The sequence below is a fragment of the Triturus cristatus genome, chromosome 4_1 (assembly GCF_964204655.1).
Source record: "Triturus cristatus chromosome 4_1, aTriCri1.1, whole genome shotgun sequence".
In the NCBI taxonomy this organism is placed as follows: Eukaryota; Metazoa; Chordata; class Amphibia; order Caudata; family Salamandridae; genus Triturus; species Triturus cristatus.
Window position 1 is genome coordinate 294795480 of NC_140585.1, and position 21101 is coordinate 294816580.

The following is a 21101-nucleotide window of genomic DNA, read 5'->3' on the forward strand; positions in this document are numbered from 1 at the left end:
ATATGTGAATGAGAAGGAGAAATTACAGGGCCCTTCACTCTTTGAGCGAAACATGAAAAGACTGAGGGCTGTGCAACTCCCAAACGTTGGAGCCTCTGGCCTGTCGACCCTCGAACCTGCTCCTGCTCCAACCCGGCATCTCTTGTGGCCAGCAACCTCACAAACCCTGGAGGACCTGGCTACCTTTTGACTCTAAACCCCTGGGACTCCCATGAGTAGAGGCTCTACTCAAATCTACTTCTAATCCCTGGCAGCAGCCCGGAACCGCGAACCCTTCACACTCTGCACCCACCAAGCCTGGCCTGTGCCAGAGTGAACAAAGACCACAAGGACGACCCCACGGCGACTGTGACCCCGAGTCTGGCACCCAAGGACCTCCCTCGACACTCCTGAAGAAGCCTGCAGCCTCAGAACCAGGTGCCCCCCCAACCGCGATCAACAGAGGGTAAGATTTCCCGACACCAAAAGGTACCCCTGCACCCGGCGCTCCGCGGCCCCCTGTGCCCAATCCCGGGGTACCTACCTATCCTCCAACTACCCAACTTACCTCTCGAAGTGGTGGTGGCACCTGAAGAATCTTCGTCCCCGAGCTTGCAGTCTTTTTCTAAACCAGAGATTTCCCATTCAAATCAATTGAGCGCCCGAATGCTCAAAAGCACCCTGCACCTAGCCGTCCGAGTGGCCCTGGCAGTGCAACCTCTACATCTATCTACTTCCCCACTTGCCCTGGATAAGTGACCAGGAGCCCAGCTCCCACAGCCACGTGGCCTGCTAGTCAGCAGCCACCAACCAAGGCCCCCCTACCTCTCATAGGATAACATTGGGCCTAACTCTCTCTGCACCCGGCCGCCCTTGTCCCGCTGAGGGTGAACCAACTGTACCTACCTGACCCTGGAAGACGCCTGAGTCTATGCCCAGAACCTTAACTCTGCCAGTCGAGTACTTACCTTTAAACCGATAACTCAATCTTCTCCATAGGGTAACATTGACTGGTTTTTCCTGAAATTTCTTCCAAGTGTGGACTTTTCAAAACTTAAAATATTCACCAAAACTCAGCCGAGTAACGAAAACGAAAATACTCAGCTGCTATTAGGCGAGCTCCCAGTGCTGGATCTTGGTGCCCAGCACTGACTCTGAAAAATACTTACAACTGTACTTACCAGTAACCCAATTTTCTCCCATAGGAAATCATTGACTGTTTTTCTGTGAAATTTCTTCTAAGTGTCAATTTCTGCAAACTTTAAATATTCTTTAAAAATCGTATAATTTCTGAAAACGTAATTACTTACCTGTTTTGGATAAAGGTCCCAGTACTGAGTCTAGGCACCCAGTACTGGATTACAAAAGTAGCGAGAACATACTATACCTGCAACTTGAATTTTCTGCCATAGGGAATCTTAGACTGTTTTCTATGAAATATTTTCTGTCAACTTTTAAAATAGCAAAATATTGTCTAAAAATCATCACAGTAATTAAGTCGACTTTTATCACTTGATTCCAAGTACTGACCCAGGACTGAATCTAGGATCCACTCCTGGAAATCCAAAAGTAATCCTAAAAGTAATCTGTTGCAAATAACTTGAAACTTCCATTGAGCTCAATGCATTATTGTGTTTAAAATGTTGTTGCCTATTGCAACCACTTGTAACTTTCTACAAAAGTCAATTGCATATTGCAAAAGTATTTATATAAAGCATCTCATTCTGAGAAAGTATATTTTAATACCTATTGTTGGTTCTAAAATAAAACAAGCATATATTTTTTGTAGATAAACCATTGGCCTAGAGTTCAGTTATTGAGTGTGTGAGACCATTTGCTGACTGAGTGTGTGCAACAAATGCTTTACACTGTCCTCTGATACTGCCTTACTGCTCGACCAAGCTACCACTTTAGAGAGTAAGGTTATATCTAACTTTAGCCTCTGCCAAACCTCTGGGGACTGTGGACTCTGTACACCCTGTATCTATTTGGGAACAGTATATACAGAGCCACTTTCTCACACTGCAGTTCTCCAATATAGGTCTGTCAAGATCATTACTCAATCTACCTTGATTTGGCACAGTATAAAATAAGTCAAGAAGTCTCCTATGAAAAGATATGCAAATCTGTTCGAATCACTTTCCCTAGTCAGGGGACCCACTAGCTGGAAGGGGCAGGGAGGACCAAAATAGCTCATCGGTATAGAACACTGCATGAGCAGCTGATTTTGAGGTGGTAGAAGATAGAGTAATCCAACTGAACCTCAATAAACGGTTTCCTAATGTGCAATAGCCCCTGACCACCTCTGACGCAAAAGTGTAATCTCATACCTTTGCAGAATCAGGCATGCTTTCACCTGTTCAAGCTGAACTGACATTGGTCTTCTTGGCCAGCAGGAGTTCCTCTCTTGCAGCTGTTGAGGCTAGAGAACAGAATGACGTGTATTCATTCTTTATGGTAACTCTTCTAGCCCTCCCACTCCATACTACTTTAAAACTTCCGATGTTGCAGACGAGTTCCATCATTGTGACCCATGCTATTTTTCTCAATATTGGCTGGCTCGGCATAACAAGGGATGCCTACAGGACAGCCTAAATTGTGCCGGCAAGCTTCTACAGGGAGTCACTGGCAGATAAAGAGAAACTCAGCCCTAACCTGGCTCTTCTCTCTCACTCTCACTCTCCTTTCCCTTCTGTCCCTCTACCTGTCTCGCACTCTCTAAATACTAGTATTTATGTTGTATTCACTTCCCCGTCACAATCTTTCCGACCCTACTTCCTCTCTCCCTTCAATCAGTTCAACCCTCTTTTTTACTTTAGGAAACTCCACATCTTTTTTAAAGGCCCTTCCCATATTCACACTGCTTCTTGATAAGACATTTTTTTCCTTTCTTTGAAGGATAGTGAAATTGATTTTCTTGAAACATGGTTGGTAAACCATCAATTCATTCCACCTTACTTTATCATTATCCTTACTTATGGAATGCATTTCATCATTAGGACAGCTGCAGTGTTTGCCGGGCAAGGTGGCGTGTGCCTGTTGTCCTAGTTACTTGGGAGGCAGAGGCTTGTGGATTGCTTGAGCTCAGGTGTTCTGGGCTGCACTCAGCTGTGTTGATCAGGTGTCCATGCTGCATTGGGCATCAATATGGTGTTCTAGAGGGAGCTCTAGAATTTCAGGTTGTGTAACGAGAGGTGCACCGACCCAGGCTGGAAACAGAGCAGGCCAAAGCTTCCATGCCCATTGGTAGCAGGACAGCACCTGTGAGCAGTACGTGTAAAACAGCCTGAGCAAAATAGTGAGACCTAGCCTCTCTTTTTTGACTCAAATGTGAAAGTTTTGATTTTTACAAGGTGTAATAAATTATTTTCCCAAAACCAAATCTTTGTTTTCCTTTTGATATTTTTCCAGGAAATATGATGAACATTTGAACTGGGCCACGCATTTCAGCATAGCAGACAATTCTCCAGAATTGAGACATATTGCAACAACAAGCTAGCAGGCGGAGAGGACTGAAAACTCAGTGCAACCTAGAATAAATGGCTGTGTGATTTTCAGCAAGGATGACTCAAATGCATTCTTCCTTTTAGAGCACCTGTAGGATTAAACTGATCTGTCAAGTACAAAAGCATCCTTCATAGAGCAACTTAGAAATGCGCTTGCTGGCCCTTCTGCTGCATTTCTACGTCCAGCTCTAATTCATTTTTTGATTAGCCCTCATTCTTTTCATATGTGAATGAGAAGGAGAAATTACAGGGCCCTTCACTCTTTGAGCGAAACATGAAAAGACTGAGGGCTGTGCAACTCCCAAACGTTGGAGCCTCTGGCCTGTCGACCATCGAACCTACTCCTGCTCCAACCCGGCATCTCTTGTGGCCAGCAACCTCACAAACCCTGGAGGACCTGGCTACCTTTTGACTCTAAACCCCTGGGACTCCCATGAGTAGAGGCTCTACTCAAGTCTACTTCTATACCCTGGCAGTAGCCCGGAACCGCGAACCCTTCACACTCTGCACCCACCAAGCCTGGCCTGTGCCAGAGTGAACAAAGACCACAAGGACGACCCCACGGCGACTGTGACCCCGAGTCCGGCACCCAAGGACCTCCCTCGACACTCCTGAAGAAGCCTGCAGCCTCAGAACCAGGTGCCCCCCCAACCGCGATCAACAGAGGGTAAGATTTCCCAACACCAAAAGGTACCCCTGCACCCGGCGCTCCGCGGCCCCCTGTGCCCAATCCCGGGGTACCTACCTATCCTCCAACTACCCAACTTACCTCTCGAAGTGGTGGTGGCACCTGAAGAATCTTCGTCCCCGAGCTTGCAGTCTTTTTCTAAACCACAGATTTCCCATTCAAATCAATTGAGCGCCCGAATGCTCAAAAGCACCCTGCACCCAGCCGTCCGAGTGGCCCTGGCAGTGCAACCTCTACATCTATCTACTTCCCCACTTGCCCTGGATAAGTGACCAGGAGCCCAGCTCCCACAGCCACGTGGCCTGCTAGTCAGCAGCCACCAACCAAGGCCCCCCTACCTCTCATAGGATAACATTGGGCCTAACTCTCTCTGCACCCGGTCGCCCTTGTGCCGCTGAGGGTGAACCAACTGTACCTACCTGACCCTGGGAGACGCCTGAGTCTATGCCCAGAACCTTAACTCTACCAGTCGAGTACTTACCTTTAAACCGATAACTCAATCTTCTCCATAGGGTAACATTGACTGGTTTTTCCTGAAATTTCTTCCAAGTGTGGACTTTTCAAAACTTAAAATATTCACCAAAAATCAGCCGAGTAACGAAAACGAAAATACTCACCTGCTATTAGGTGAGCTCCCAGTGCTGGATCTTGGTGCCCAGCACTGACTCTGAAAAATACTTACAACTGTACTTACCAGTAACCCAATTTTCTCCCGTAGGAAATCATTGACTGTTTTTCTGTGAAATTTCTTCTAAGTGTCAATTTCTGCAAACTTTAAATATTCTTTAAAAATCGTATAATTTCTGAAAACGTAATTACTTACCTGTTTTGGATAAAGGTCCCAGTACTGAGTCTAGGCACCCAGTACTGGATTACAAAAGTAGCGAGAACATACTATACCTGCAACTTGAATTTTCTGCCATAGGGAATCTTAGACTGTTTTCTATGAAATATTTTCTGTCAACTTTTAAAATAGCAAAATATTGTCTAAAAATCATCACAGTAATTAAGTCGACTTTTATCACTTGATTCCAAGTACTGACCCAGGACTGAATCTAGGATCCACTCCTGGAAATCCAAAAGTAATCCTAAAAGTAATCTGTTGCAAATAACTTGAAACTTCCATTGAGCTCAATGCATTATTGTGTTTAAAATGTTGTTGCCTATTGCAACCACTTGTAACTTTCTACAAAAGTCAATTGCATATTGCAAAAGTATTTATATAAAGCATCTCATTCTGAGAAAGTATATTTTAATACCTATTGTTGGTTCTAAAATAAAACAAGCATATATTTTTTGTAGATAAACCATTGGCCTAGAGTTCAGTTATTGAGTGTGTGAGACCATTTGCTGACTGAGTGTGTGCAACAAATGCTTTACACTGTCCTCTGATACTGCCTTACTGCTCGACCAAGCTACCACTTTAGAGAGTAAGGTTATATCTAACTTTAGCCTCTGCCAAACCTCTGGGGACTGTGGACTCTGTACACCCTGTATCTATTTGGGAACAGTATATACAGAGCCACTTTCTCACACTGCAGTTCTCCAATATAGGTCTGTCAAGATCATTACTCAATCTACCTTGATTTGGCACAGTATAAAATAAGTCAAGAAGTCTCCTATGAAAAGATATGCAAATCTGTTCGAATCACTTTCCCTAGTCAGGGGACCCACTAGCTGGAAGGGGCAGGGAGGACCAAAATAGCTCATCGGTATAGAACACTGCATGAGCAGCTGATTTTGAGGTGGTAGAAGATAGAGTAATCCAACTGAACCTCAATAAACGGTTTCCTAATGTGCAATAGCCCCTGACCACCTCTGACGCAAAAGTGTAATCTCATACCTTTGCAGAATCAGGCATGCTTTCACCTGTTCAAGCTGAACTGACATTGGTCTTCTTGGCCAGCAGGAGTTCCTCTCTTGCAGCTGTTGAGGCTAGAGAACAGAATGACGTGTATTCATTCTTTATGGTAACTCTTCTAGCCCTCCCACTCCATACTACTTTAAAACTTCCGATGTTGCAGACGAGTTCCATCATTGTGACCCATGCTATTTTTCTCAATATTGGCTGGCTCGGCATAACAAGGGATGCCTACAGGACAGCCTAAATTGTGCCGGCAAGCTTCTACAGGGAGTCACTGGCAGATAAAGAGAAACTCAGCCCTAACCTGGCTCTTCTCTCTCACTCTCACTCTCCTTTCCCTTCTGTCCCTCTACCTGTCTCGCACTCTCTAAATACTAGTATTTATGTTGTATTCACTTCCCCGTCACAATCTTTCCGACCCTACTTCCTCTCTCCCTTCAATCAGTTCAACCCTCTTTTTTACTTTAGGAAACTCCACATCTTTTTTAAAGGCCCTTCCCATATTCACACTGCTTCTTGATAAGACATTTTTTTCCTTTCTTTGAAGGATAGTGAAATTGATTTTCTTGAAACATGGTTGGTAAACCATCAATTCATTCCACCTTACTTTATCATTATCCTTACTTATGGAATGCATTTCATCATTAGGACAGCTGCAGTGTTTGCCGGGCAAGGTGGCGTGTGCCTGTTGTCCTAGTTACTTGGGAGGCAGAGGCTTGTGGATTGCTTGAGCTCAGGTGTTCTGGGCTGCACTCAGCTGTGTTGATCAGGTGTCCATGCTGCATTGGGCATCAATATGGTGTTCTAGAGGGAGCTCTAGAATTTCAGGTTGTGTAACGAGAGGTGCACCGACCCAGGCTGGAAACAGAGCAGGCCGAAGCTTCCATGCCCATTGGTAGCAGGACAGCACCTGTGAGCAGTACGTGTAAAACGGCCTGAGCAAAATAGTGAGACCTAGCCTCTCTTTTTTGACTCAAATGTGAAAGTTTTGATTTTTACAAGGTGTAATAAATTATTTTCCCAAAACCAAATCTTTGTTTTCCTTTTGATATTTTTCCAGGAAATATGATGAACATTTGAACTGGGCCACGCATTTCAGCATAGCAGACAATTCTCCAGAATTGAGACATATTGCAACAACAAGCTAGCAGGCGGAGAGGACTGAAAACTCAGTGCAACCTAGAATAAATGGCTGTGTGATTTTCAGCAAGGATGACTCAAATGCATTCTTCCTTTTAGAGCACCTGTAGGATTAAACTGATCTGTCAAGTACAAAAGCATCCTTCATAGAGCAACTTAGAAATGCGCTTGCTGGCCCTTCTGCTGCATTTCTACGTCCAGCTCTAATTCATTTTTTGATTAGCCCTCATTCTTTTCATATGTGAATGAGAAGGAGAAATTACAGGGCCCTTCACTCTTTGAGCGAAACATGAAAAGACTGAGGGCTGTGCAACTCCCAAACGTTGGAGCCTCTGGCCTGTCGACCATCGAACCTACTCCTGCTCCAACCCGGCATCTCTTGTGGCCAGCAACCTCACAAACCCTGGAGGACCTGGCTACCTTTTGACTCTAAACCCCTGGGACTCCCATGAGTAGAGGCTCTACTCAAGTCTACTTCTAATCCCTGGCAGTAGCCCGGAACCGCGAACCCTTCACACTCTGCACCCACCAAGCCTGGCCTGTGCCAGAGTGAACAAAGACCACAAGGACGACCCCACGGCGACTGTGACCCCGAGTCCGGCACCCAAGGACCTCCCTCGACACTCCTGAAGAAGCCTGCAGCCTCAGAACCAGGTGCCCCCCCAACCGCGATCAACAGAGGGTAAGATTTCCCAACACCAAAAGGTACCCCTGCACCCGGCGCTCCGCGGCCCCCTGTGCCCAATCCCGGGGTACCTACCTATCCTCCAACTACCCAACTTACCTCTCGAAGTGGTGGTGGCACCTGAAGAATCTTCGTCCCCGAGCTTGCAGTCTTTTTCTAAACCAGAGATTTCCCATTCAAATCAATTGAGCGCCCGAATGCTCAAAAGCACCCTGCACCCAGCCGTCCGAGTGGCCCTGGCAGTGCAACCTCTACATCTATCTACTTCCCCACTTGCCCTGGATAAGTGACCAGGAGCCCAGCTCCCACAGCCACGTGGCCTGCTAGTCAGCAGCCACCAACCAAGGCCCCCCTACCTCTCATAGGATAACATTGGGCCTAACTCTCTCTGCACCCGGCCGCCCTTGTCCCGCTGAGGGTGAACCAACTGTACCTACCTGACCCTGGGAGACGCCTGAGTCTATGCCCAGAACCTTAACTCTGCCAGTCGAGTACTTACCTTTAAACCGATAACTCAATCTTCTCCATAGGGTAACATTGACTGGTTTTTCCTGAAATTTCTTCCAAGTGTGGACTTTTCAAAACTTAAAATATTCACCAAAACTCAGCCGAGTAACGAAAACGAAAATACTCAGCTGCTATTAGGCGAGCTCCCAGTGCTGGATCTTGGTGCCCAGCACTGACTCTGAAAAATACTTACAACTGTACTTACCAGTAACCCAATTTTCTCCCGTAGGAAATCATTGACTGTTTTTCTGTGAAATTTCTTCTAAGTGTCAATTTCTGCAAACTTTAAATATTCTTTAAAAATCGTATAATTTCTGAAAACGTAATTACTTACCTGTTTTGGATAAAGGTCCCAGTACTGAGTCTAGGCACCCAGTACTGGATTACAAAAGTAGCGAGAACATACTATACCTGCAACTTGAATTTTCTGCCATAGGGAATCTTAGACTGTTTTCTATGAAATATTTTCTGTCAACTTTTAAAATAGCAAAATATTGTCTAAAAATCATCACAGTAATTAAGTCGACTTTTATCACTTGATTCCAAGTACTGACCCAGGACTGAATCTAGGATCCACTCCTGGAAATCCAAAAGTAATCCTAAAAGTAATCTGTTGCAAATAACTTGAAACTTCCATTGAGCTCAATGCATTATTGTGTTTAAAATGTTGTTGCCTATTGCAAGCACTTGTAACTTTCTACAAAAGTCAATTGCATATTGCAAAAGTATTTATATAAAGCATCTCATTATGAGAAAGTATATTTTAATACCTATTGTTGGTTCTAAAATAAAACAAGCATATATTTTTTGTAGATAAACCATTGGCCTAGAGTTCAGTTATTGAGTGTGTGAGACCATTTGCTGACTGAGTGTGTGCAACAAATGCTTTACACTGTCCTCTGATACTGCCTTACTGCTCGACCAAGCTACCACTTTAGAGAGTAAGGTTATATCTAACTTTAGCCTCTGCCAAACCTCTGGGGACTGTGGACTCTGTACACCCTGTATCTATTTGGGAACAGTATATACAGAGCCACTTTCTCACACTGCAGTTCTCCAATATAGGTCTGTCAAGATCATTACTCAATCTACCTTGATTTGGCACAGTATAAAATAAGTCAAGAAGTCTCCTATGAAAAGATATGCAAATCTGTTCGAATCACTTTCCCTAGTCAGGGGACCCACTAGCTGGAAGGGGCAGGGAGGACCAAAATAGCTCATCGGTATAGAACACTGCATGAGCAGCTGATTTTGAGGTGGTAGAAGATAGAGTAATCCAACTGGACCTCAATAAACGGTTTCCTAATGTGCAATAGCCCCTGACCACCTCTGACGCAAAAGTGTAATCTCATACCTTTGCAGAATCAGGCATGCTTTCACCTGTTCAAGCTGAACTGACATTGGTCTTCTTGGCCAGCAGGAGTTCCTCTCTTACAGCTGTTGAGGCTAGAGAACAGAATGACGTGTATTCATTCTTTATGGTAACTCTTCTAGCCCTCCCACTCCATACTACTTTAAAACTTCCGATGTTGCAGACGAGTTCCATCATTGTGACCCATGCTATTTTTCTCAATATTGGCTGGCTCGGCATAACAAGGGATGCCTACAGGACAGCCTAAATTGTGCCGGCAAGCTTCTACAGGGAGTCACTGGCAGATAAAGAGAAACTCAGCCCTAACCTGGCTCTTCTCTCTCACTCTCACTCTCCTTTCCCTTCTGTCCCTCTACCTGTCTCTCACTCTCTAAATACTAGTATTTATGTTGTATTCACTTCCCCGTCACAATCTTTCCGACCCTACTTCCTCTCTCCCTTCAATCAGTTCAACCCTCTTTTTTACTTTAGGAAACTCCACATCTTTTTTAAAGGCCCTTCCCATATTCACACTGCTTCTTGATAAGACATTTTTTTCCTTTCTTTGAAGGATAGTGAAATTGATTTTCTTGAAACATGGTTGGTAAACCATCAATTCATTCCACCTTACTTTATCATTATCCTTACTTATGGAATGCATTTCATCATTAGGACAGCTGCAGTGTTTGCCGGGCAAGGTGGCGTGTGCCTGTTGCCCTAGTTACTTGGGAGGCAGAGGCTTGTGGATTGCTTGAGCTCAGGGGTTCTGGGCTGCACTCAGCTGTGTTGATCAGGTGTCGATGCTGCATTGGGCATCAATATGGTGTTCTAGAGGGAGCTCTAGAATTTCAGGTTGTGTAAAGAGAGGTGCACCGACCCAGGCTGGAAACAGAGCAGGCCAAAGCTTCCATGCCCATTGGTAGCAGGACAGCACCTGTGAGCAGTACGTGTAAAACAGCCTGAGCAAAATAGTGAGACCTAGCCTCTCTTTTTTGACTCAAATGTGAAAGTTTTGATTTTTACAAGGTGTAATAAATTATTTTCCCAAAACCAAATCTTTGTTTTCCTTTTGATATTTTTCCAGGAAATATGATGAACATTTGAACTGGGCCACGCATTTCAGCATAGCAGACAATTCTCCAGAATTGAGACATATTGCAACAACAAGCTAGCAGGCGGAGAGGACTGAAAACTCAGTGCAACCTAGAATAAATGGCTGTGTGATTTTCAGCAAGGATGACTCAAATGCATTCTTCCTTTTAGAGCACCTGTAGGATTAAACTGATCTGTCAAGTACAAAAGCATCCTTCATAGAGCAACTTAGAAATGCGCTTGCTGGCCCTTCTGCTGCATTTCTACGTCCAGCTCTAATTCATTTTTTGATTAGCCCTCATTCTTTTCATATGTGAATGAGAAGGAGAAATTACAGGGCCCTTCACTCTTTGAGCGAAACATGAAAAGACTGAGGGCTGTGCAACTCCCAAACGTTGGAGCCTCTGGCCTGTCGACCCTCGAACCTGCTCCTGCTCCAACCCGGCATCTCTTGTGGCCAGCAACCTCACAAACCCTGGAGGACCTGGCTACCTTTTGACTCTAAACCCCTGGGCCTCCCATGAGTAGAGGCTCTACTCAAATCTACTTCTAATCCCTGGCAGCAGCCCGGAACCGCGAACCCTTCACACTCTGCACCCACCAAGCCTGGCCTGTGCCAGAGTGAACAAAGACCACAAGGACGACCCCACGGCGACTGTGACCCCGAGTCTGGCACCCAAGGACCTCCCTCGACACTCCTGAAGAAGCCTGCAGCCTCAGAACCAGGTGCCCCCCCAACCGCGATCAACAGAGGGTAAGATTTCCCGACACCAAAAGGTACCCCTGCACCCGGCGCTCCGCGGCCCCCTGTGCCCAATCCCGGGGTACCTACCTATCCTCCAACTACCCAACTTACCTCTCGAAGTGGTGGTGGCACCTGAAGAATCTTCGTCCCCGAGCTTGCAGTCTTTTTCTAAACCAGAGATTTCCCATTCAAATCAATTGAGCGCCCGAATGCTCAAAAGCACCCTGCACCTAGCCGTCTGAGTGGCCCTGGCAGTACAACCTCTACATCTATCTACTTCCCCACTTGCCCTGGATAAGTGACCAGGAGCCCAGCTCCCACAGCCACGTGGCCTGCTAGTCAGCAGCCACCAACCAAGGCCCCCCTACCTCTCATAGGATAACATTGGGCCTAACTCTCTCTGCACCCGGCCGCCCTTGTCCCGCTGAGGGTGAACCAACTGTACCTACCTGACCCTGGAAGACGCCTGAGTCTATGCCCAGAACCTTAACTCTGCCAGTCGAGTACTTACCTTTAAACCGATAACTCAATCTTCTCCATAGGGTAACATTGACTGGTTTTTCCTGAAATTTCTTCCAAGTGTGGACTTTTCAAAACTTAAAATATTCACCAAAACTCAGCCGAGTAACGAAAACGAAAATACTCAGCTGCTATTAGGCGAGCTCCCAGTGCTGGATCTTGGTGCCCAGCACTGACTCTGAAAAATACTTACAACTGTACTTACCAGTAACCCAATTTTCTCCCATAGGAAATCATTGACTATTTTTCTGTGAAATTTCTTCTAAGTGTCAATTTCTGCAAACTTTAAATATTCTTTAAAAATCGTATAATTTCTGAAAACGTAATTACTTACCTGTTTTGGATAAAGATCCCAGTACTGAGTCTAGGCACCCAGTACTGGATTACAAAAGTAACAAGAACATACTATACCTGCAACTTGAATTTTCAGCCATAGGGAATCTTTTTGTTTTTTTTTTTTGAAACCGTTTATTACAGAATCCAAAAAATATACAAAGATGGGCCTACAACCTTCAGGCCGGCCGCTAGCAAACAGGAGGAGCATGTGATACAAACAATAGCACGCATGCTGCGGCAGAGGGAAATTCACAGGAGTTGGAAGAATCGTTGGCAGCCACACCATCCGGACCCCACAGAACGGTTTCTTTTTAATATAAATAACAACACAAAACAAATCCACAAGGCAACCCACAATCGAAGACAGCAGCATGTGCTCCCCTAAGAGGGGGACCCCACCAATCCATAGGAGTATCGAGGGGGGGAAAAGACCAGGACGGGGACTAATGAGACTCATTGCCCAGAACCGGGAGGACAAACTGGCTAGGGAGACGGGGCCGGTGACGGGTCGGGCAACACCGGCGGGATACAGATTCCCCCACGGTAGGCGTTCCAGGGGCCCCACACTTTCACCCACGTACCAGGCTTACCTCTCGCAACATACACCACCTTTTCCCGAAACATGCACCAATCCATGTTATCCTTCCACGCCGAGACAGTCGGCGACCTCTGGGAACCCCACAGTTGAGCAATGTCACGTTTGGCCACCATGTATCCCAGAGTCACCCACCACGTCTGCGGCACCGAATAATCGGTTGGCTCCCACACATTCAAAAGACATCTCCTCGCCTCGGGCAGCAGCGGCACACGCGTGACCGCACGCAAAACCTCATGCACACCACGCCAGAATCGCGCCACCTCCGGGCATTCCCACAAAATATGGAGAAAGGTCCCCAAAGAACAACACCCACGCTTACACAACCCATCCACAGCATAGCCCATACGCATCAGCCTCGGCCCCATAACATAGACCCTATGGAGTATCTTGAGCTGGACGAAGCGAAGGCGGGCCGGTATGGCCACCTCTTTCGGGGAGGCCACCGCAGACACCCAGTCCTCGTCATCCAGCTCCAATCCATCAGCAACCCATGCCTCCCGAAGGCCAGTCAGCAGTCCCGAACGGTCATTAATACGTTTTTTATAAATTAACGAAATCGTGCCATCCGGGACGTGCCCATCCAGCACTCTATCTTCCAGAGGGGAGTACTCCGGGATGGAGGCGACGTCCGGAAAGACGGAGCACAACGCGTGACGAATCTGCAGATATCGAAAATACTCCCTATCCTGCAGCTGGAATTCTGTCTGGAGCACATCGAACGTCTTGAATCCCCCCCTCGTCCAGAGATCGCCCACACGGCTAATGCCTATCATGTCCCACTTCTCAAAACCCTTCGAGGTCCACAGGGAGCCCAGCCGCTCAGCTGCGTATAGTGGCGTCGCCCGGGTCAAGCGATCCTTCCACCCCATTGCCGCGTTAGCCGCATGCCACACTCGTACCATGACCCGCGTGGGGCCAGTCAAACGCGCGTCGAGCGAGGTGGAGTAAAGCGCCCGATTATAATCACCACCCGGCAGTAACATTTTATCCATTTCGAAGGCAGGGTTTAGAGCGGGCCCGTACAGGCCGTGATTGATCGCAGCCAGCTGGGAGGCCCAATAATATCGCTTGATATCCGGGAGGGCAACCCCCCCATCGTACCAGGGGAGCGTCAGCTTCGCAAGGGCAATACGCGGTCTACCCTCCCAAAACAGTCGGCGCTGCAGACTCTCCACCTCATGAAAGTATCGCGCCGGGACGACGTCCATTGTGTTCTGTAAAGCATACAGGAAACGCGGCAGCGACATCATCTTAAACAATGCCGCCCGGCCGAGCGGCAAGAGCGGCAAACGCCTCCAACGCGCGACGTCCTCCTTCAGGCGATGGAGGGGGGAAGCAAATTCTGACTATAGCGGGCCTCCGCATCCAGAGTAATGAAGACACCCAGGTACCTAAAGCCCCGCGGGGCGATCTGGATAGGACAACCCCGCGGAAGGATCGGATCCTCCCCAGAGAGAACATATACACACGATTTAGCCCAGTTGATGACAAGGCCGGAGTTGAGGCCAAATGAGTGCAATACACCAACCAGTACTATCAGTGATTTACGTGGGGAAGCCAGGTACAAAAGAATGTCGTCAGCGTATAGAGATACGCGGTCCTCATACTCAGGGGTCCAGCGGAGACCACGGATAGAAGGATGCCACCGCAGCCACTCCGCCAGGGGCTCCAAAGCAAGCGCAAAAAGGAGCGGCGATAACGGGCAGCCCTGCCGCGTGCCCCTGCCCAGCTCGAACGGAGCCGACACTGTACCGTTCACAACCACCTGCGCCAGCGGCCCAGAATATAGCAATTTTAGCCAACCGATGAATCCTGGGCCAAACCCAAACTTAGCGAGTGTCGCCCAAATATATGGCCACTCAAGTGTATCAAACGCCATAGTGGCGTCCAAGGACGCCAAAATGGCCGGCTCCCGTATGAACGGGACACGTGCAAGCACCCCATGCAGACGCCGCAGGTTAAGCGCAGTATTGCGATGAGGGATAAAGCCGGACTGATCCTGGTGAATCAAGTCGCACACCACGCCAACCAGCCGATTAGCCAACACCTTGGCGAGGATTTTGGGCTTCGCATTCAACAGCGAAATTGGCCGATAGGATGTGACCCTGTCCCGTGGTCTCCCCTCCTTATGAATAACCACGATAGTGGCCAGACGCTGGTCAGGCGGGAGGGAACCCGCCGAGTGAGCCTCGAGAAACATAGCACGGAGATGCGGCGCCAGCATATCCGGTCGCAGCTTGTACAACTGAATGGGGAGACCATTGGGACCCATGGCCTTGCCGGAAGCGACCGAACGTATGGCGAGGGCAATTTCCTCAGATGTAGGGGCGGCATCCAACGACACTCTGTCCTCCTCCGAGAGGGAAGGCAGCGCGATGTCCCTGAGCAGGGCATGGGAATCTTCTTCCGAGCGGGAAGACACCGGGGAATACACCCCACGAAAATATTCTGCAAAGCAGTCCACAATTTCTTCCGGCTCAGTGACACACACACCATCCTGTTTCTCAATCGTTGGGACAACTCGACTCGCTCTCTCCTTTTTGTCCAGCCACGCAATCAATTTACCAGCCTTATCACCCACATCATACAGTCTCCCCTGTTGCTCTCTACTGAGGCCCCTGGCCGCCTCCGTGACGAGGGCCTTATAGGCCGCTTGCTTGAGTTGGAGAACATGTAATTTATCATCCGTCACCCCACATTCTAAATCACCCTCCAACTCGGTTATCTCAGTTTCAACACGGGTCACCTCCTCCCGCTCGCGCCTCCGGGAATGGGAAATAAGGGGCCTCCCCCCGGAGTACTGTCTTGAACGCCTCCCACAGAGAAAGCGCCGATGACACAGACCCCACATTATCGTCAAAGTATCGCTTAAGGGATTTAACCAATTCTGCGCGAATGGTGGGGTCACGCAGGTACCAGGAATTAATCGGGACCACCCTACCCTCTCCCCTCGGGAGAACATCAAAGTGCAACAAGAGCGGGGAGTGGTCTGAAATACCCCGCGCCAAATGGCGCACCTCCCCTATCCTCCCCGCAAGCGCCGCCGGCACCAGAACGTAATCTAGCCTTGAGAGACTACCATGGGCCCCAGAATGAAAGGTGTACTGTTGCTGCGTGGGATGTTTCAAACGCCAACAATCCACCAGCCCCAAAGTGTCCAAGAGGCCAGACAACCACGCCTGGGCACGGGGGAGATCCCTAGGGGGGTGACGATCCTCAGTACCGGAAACCACAGCGTTAAAATCCCCCCCAACCACTAGAATCCCCTCCGGAAGGCCAAGGAGGAGGCGCCCCAGATCCGCAAAGGTGGTCGTCTGCAACCCTGGCGGGACATAGACAGACACAAAAACAACCACTCTGCCCTCCAGTCTACCCACCAAAACCGTATAACGTCCCCTGTCATCGTGGAGCACCTCATCGATTTCCAACGGGAGCGAGTTCTTGACCATGATGCCCACACCCCTTGAACCAGACGTAAAGCCCGAGTGGGCCACAAGGCGGTAGCCCCGTCGATTCATCGCACAAAAGGAGTTGCCGATGAGGTGTGTCTCCTGCAGGAAAACTATGTCGGGCGAAATTCGTTTCAGGAACTGCAGGACCACACCTCGTTTTATCCTGTCCCCCAGTCCATTAACATTCCAGGACAAAAGACTCAGTCCCCTACCCCCATCATAAACAAAAGCAATCATTCGTCCCCCAGAGAGCACTTTAGAAATAGCACAACGATGGTTTTGCCTTGTGAAGTAAACAAACAACACCCCACCCCATCCCAACCGCCCTAACAAAACTCCTCCCTCCCTGCACCCCTGCATGAGCCCAGACAGCCCCCCCAACTTGCAGTGTGCCTGTCGCCCCATGATAGTGAAACTAACTAAACCCCCTGGAGGAGGAAAGAGTACCCCTTCTAGACCCCGCGCTACCTCCAAGGGAGGGAGAGAGAAAAAAGAAAAAAAACTGAATACAGCAGAACGAAAGACCCTAAGCTTGGCCGAAAGTGGCACCATATCTGTCCAGAGTGAGGCCCAGTGTCAACACCTCAGTCTCCTCCCGCCGCCCCCCCCCGCCATCCCGATCACGACCCCCAGACAGAGTGTCAAGCCAGTCCCCGGCCGCTTCAGGACGATCAAAAAAGTGCGTGCGACCATCCACCTCTATACGCAGCTTGGCCGGGAAGAGCATGGCGTATTTTAGGTTCATGTCACGAAGCCGCCGCTTGACGCCAAGGGAAACTCAGTCTCTGCTTCTGGACCGCTTGGGTGAAGTCCGGATAAAAGTTCACCTCCATGTTATCCAGTTTGATTGGCCCTTGCAGTCTAGAGGCTTGCAGGATCGCGTCTCTGTCCCGAAAATTGAAAATACGGGCAATGAGAGGCCGCGGAGGGGCTCCGACCTTCGGCCGTCCCCCGGGAACTCTATGAGCCCTCTCCACGGCAAAGAATTTACTCAGTCCCCGAGGCTGGAGATGGGTAGTGATCAGGTCCTCCACAAAGAGATCCGCCGCCGCCTCCTCCCGTCCCTCAGGCACTCCAATGATGCGGATGTTATTCCTCCGGGCCCGACTCTCGGAGTCCTCCAGGTGCCGATCCGTGAGCGCACTCGCCTGACGAAGTCGGTTCACCTCCGTTTGGAGGGCCGCTACCTCAATCGTGAGGCCCGACGCGGTGTGGGCCAAAGAGTCGACCCGGTCGTTGGTTTTGGAGAGATCAGCCCTCACCAGGCTGCCATCAACGAGTACCGCGTCGATCTTCTGCGCCAAGGTGTCGAACCGCTGGCCCACAGAGGCCTTCATCTCAGCAATGGCGCCCATGACGTCTTGCAGAGTTAGATCCGTGGGCAAATCCGGGACATCCGGGGGGCATTCGGAGGATTTATGCGGTCCGCCGGGAGATCCCTTCTGGAGGGTGTAGCGGTCCATGATGTTGGCCTGATGGACGGCGCCACGCCGGGCTGACTTGGCCTTCGACCGATCGCCATCTTGTTTCGTGGCCATCGTCGCGGTTCTCACCCCCGCAAAAGCCACGCCGTAAAAAGCCAGCAATCAAGGCCACAAGCTCCGGGGGGCCACCCCAGGACGGCAGAGCAGGCCACAGCAGGCAGACAGGCAGGGTCTCCCAGCGAGGTCACCCCGACACAAAGAGTTCCGTGATCTCACTTGCAGAGACGGCAAGGGGGTGCGAAAGTGAAAGTGAAAGTGCGGGGTACGCGACCCGCCAGGCCCAGCCTGCCGTTGTTGTTCACTTTGCCACTGGGTCGCCCCCCAGCGCAAGTCCGGGGTCAGGAGAGAAGTAGGCCGCAAACTTCAATCGGTGCTCACTCCGGCACCCGAGGTCCAATTCGAAAACGGGAAACGGGCACCACCTCGGCTCAGGCTCACCAACACAGTCCCCTCAACCGATGCAGGATGAAGACAGGATAAACGTAGGAGGTTGCGGAGGTCCTCGGGAGCCTCGCACCTACGCGGCCATCTTGGTTGCGCGCTAGGCTCCTCCTCCCATAGGGAATCTTTGACTGTTTTCTATGAAATATTTTCTGTCAACTTTTAAAATAGCAAAATATTGTCTAAAAATCATCACAGTAATTAAGTTGACTTTTATCACTTGATTCCAAGTACTGACCCAGGACTGAATCTAGGATCCAGTCCTGGAAATCCAAAAGTAATCCTAAAAGTAATCTGTTGCAAATAACTTGAAACTTCCATTGAGCTCAATGCATTATTGAGTTTAAAATGTTGTTGCCTATTGCAACCACTTGTAACTTTCTACAAAAGTCAATTGCATATTGCAAAAGTATTTATATAAAGCATCTCATTCTGAGAAAGTATATTTTAATACCTATTGTTGGTTCTAAAATAAAACAAGCATATATTTTTTGTAGATAAACCATTGGCCTAGAGTTCAGTTATTGAGTGTGTGAGACCATTTGCTGACTGAGTGTGTGCAACAAATGCTTTACACTGTCCTCTGATACTGCCTTACTGCTCGACCAAGCTACCACTTTAGAGAGTAAGGTTATATCTAACTTTAGCCTCTGCCAAACCTCTGGGGACTGTGGACTCTGTACACCCTGTATCTATTTGGGAACAGTATATACAGAGCCACTTTCTCACACTGCAGTTCTCCAATATAGGTCTGTCAAGATCATTACTCAATCTACCTTGATTTGGCACAGTATAAAATAAGTCAAGAAGTCTCCTATGAAAAGATATGCAAATCTGTTCGAATCACTTTCCCTAGTCAGGGGACCCACTAGCTGGAAGGGGCAGGGAGGACCAAAATAGCTCATCGGTATAGAACACTGCATGAGCAGCTGATTTTGAGGTGGTAGAAGATAGAGTAATCCAACTGGACCTCAATAAACGGTTTCCTAATGTGCAATAGCCCCTGATCACCTCTGACGCAAAAGTGTAATCCCATACCTTTGCAGAATCAGGCATGCTTTCACCTGTTCAAGCTGAACTGACATTGGTCTTCTTGGCCAGCAGGAGTTCCTCTCTTGCAGCTGTTGAGGCTAGAGAACAGAATGACGCGTATTTATTCTTTATAGTAACTCTTCTAGCCCTCCCAATCCATACCACTTTAAAACTTCCGATGTTGCAGACGAGTTCCATCATTGTGACCCATGCTATTTTTCTCAATATTGGCTGGCTCGGCATAACAAGGGATGCCTACAGGACAGCCTAAATTGTGCCGGCAAGCTTCTACAGGGAGTCACTGGCAGATAAAGAGAAACTCAGCCCTAACCTGGCTCTTCTCTCTCACTCTCACTCTCCTTTCCCTTCTGTCCCTCTACCTGTCTCTCACTCTCTAAATACTAGTATTTATGTTGTATTCACTTCCCCGTCACAATCTTTCCGACCCTACTTCCTCTCTCCCTTCAATCAGTTCAACCCTCTTTTTTACTTTACGAAACTCCACATCTTTTTTAAAGGCCCTTCCCATATTCACACTGCTTCTTGATAAGACATTTTTTTCCTTTCTTTGAAGGATAGTGAAATTGATTTTCTTGAAACATGGTTTGTAAACCATCAATTCATTCCACCTTACTTTATCATTATCCTTACTTATGGAATGCATTTCATCATTAGGACAGCTGCAGTGTTTGCCGGGCAAGGTGGCGTGTGCCTGTTGTCCTAGTTACTTGGGAGGCAGTGTCACGTGGTTTTAGGCCACTCCCTATTTACAAGTGCTAAGTTAGCTAAATCACGTTAGCTGTTGGAAAGCCATCTTGTTGCTTTTGCTGCCTTTGCACCCGACACTGTTGTTACATGTTATTCATTTGAGAAATGCAGACTCGCTCTTGTCTCAAGTGAATGTTATTTATACATCCTTAACAGTTGTTAGTGCCCTTGGTCTGTACATCGAGTAAAGAACTGTTCTAGGACACTAGACGGTGCCGGCTGATTGTGTTCAGGGTGATCATACCACTGTTTAGTCACAACATGCACGCAGCTGCAAATACCAGAAAGTTGAGGGCTTTAATATTACAGCGCAGCATATTGTTAGGCATTCGATAGAAGAGCTGTTGCAGAGAACACTGAGCTGATCCTGTGATGTGATCCATCTAAGCTGATCTATACGGTATGGGGTCCCCTATGCAAGCCTATGAGACCTTCTAATAGTCTAATAATATTTTATTAGTTGCTAGAGAAAGGAGGGTGGTTGTTTTCCACTGTCATTATTAATATGATCGCTCCTTTCATTTTCTATGGAATTGTAACAATGTTAATGGTAATGATCTTAACCATTTGTCTGCTTATGTTAGCCAAAGTACAGTATAACAGGACTCGAGGTTCATGAATAAATTCTTTAAACTTTACTGTGTCTTAGTTATTCTGTTGTGGACTGATATATATGTGCAAACGGGTATTTCGGGTTCCCACCATTCCTGAGAATAACTAAGTCGCATGTTCTGGGTTGTCTATACATTGGGACCGCCGAGCTAAATCTCGGATAACGAATGTGACACTAAGCTAGTCGGATAAGGGGTTCTTAGTTCTGAGGGGAGTTTCTGGTACACCACAATTCTCTAAGGTTCTGGTTTCCTGCGCATAGTTCTGTGCATACGCAGAATCCCTACAACATGGCGCACCTA

The 21101-nt window shown here is 48.0% G+C and overlaps 3 non-coding genes across 3 annotated transcripts; all 3 read left to right on the plus strand.

The window, feature by feature from the left end:
* Positions 1-2994: 2994 nt before the first annotated feature.
* On the plus strand, positions 2995-3294 carry LOC146854597 (signal recognition particle RNA). Its single transcript, XR_014959120.1, has one exon.
* Positions 3295-6701: 3407 nt separating this feature from the next.
* LOC146854598 (signal recognition particle RNA) lies at positions 6702-7001 on the plus strand. Its single transcript, XR_014959213.1, has one exon.
* Positions 7002-10408: 3407 nt separating this feature from the next.
* Positions 10409-10708, plus strand: LOC146854599 (signal recognition particle RNA). The gene has a single exon (XR_014981677.1).
* The last annotated feature ends 10393 nt before the right edge of the window (positions 10709-21101 follow it).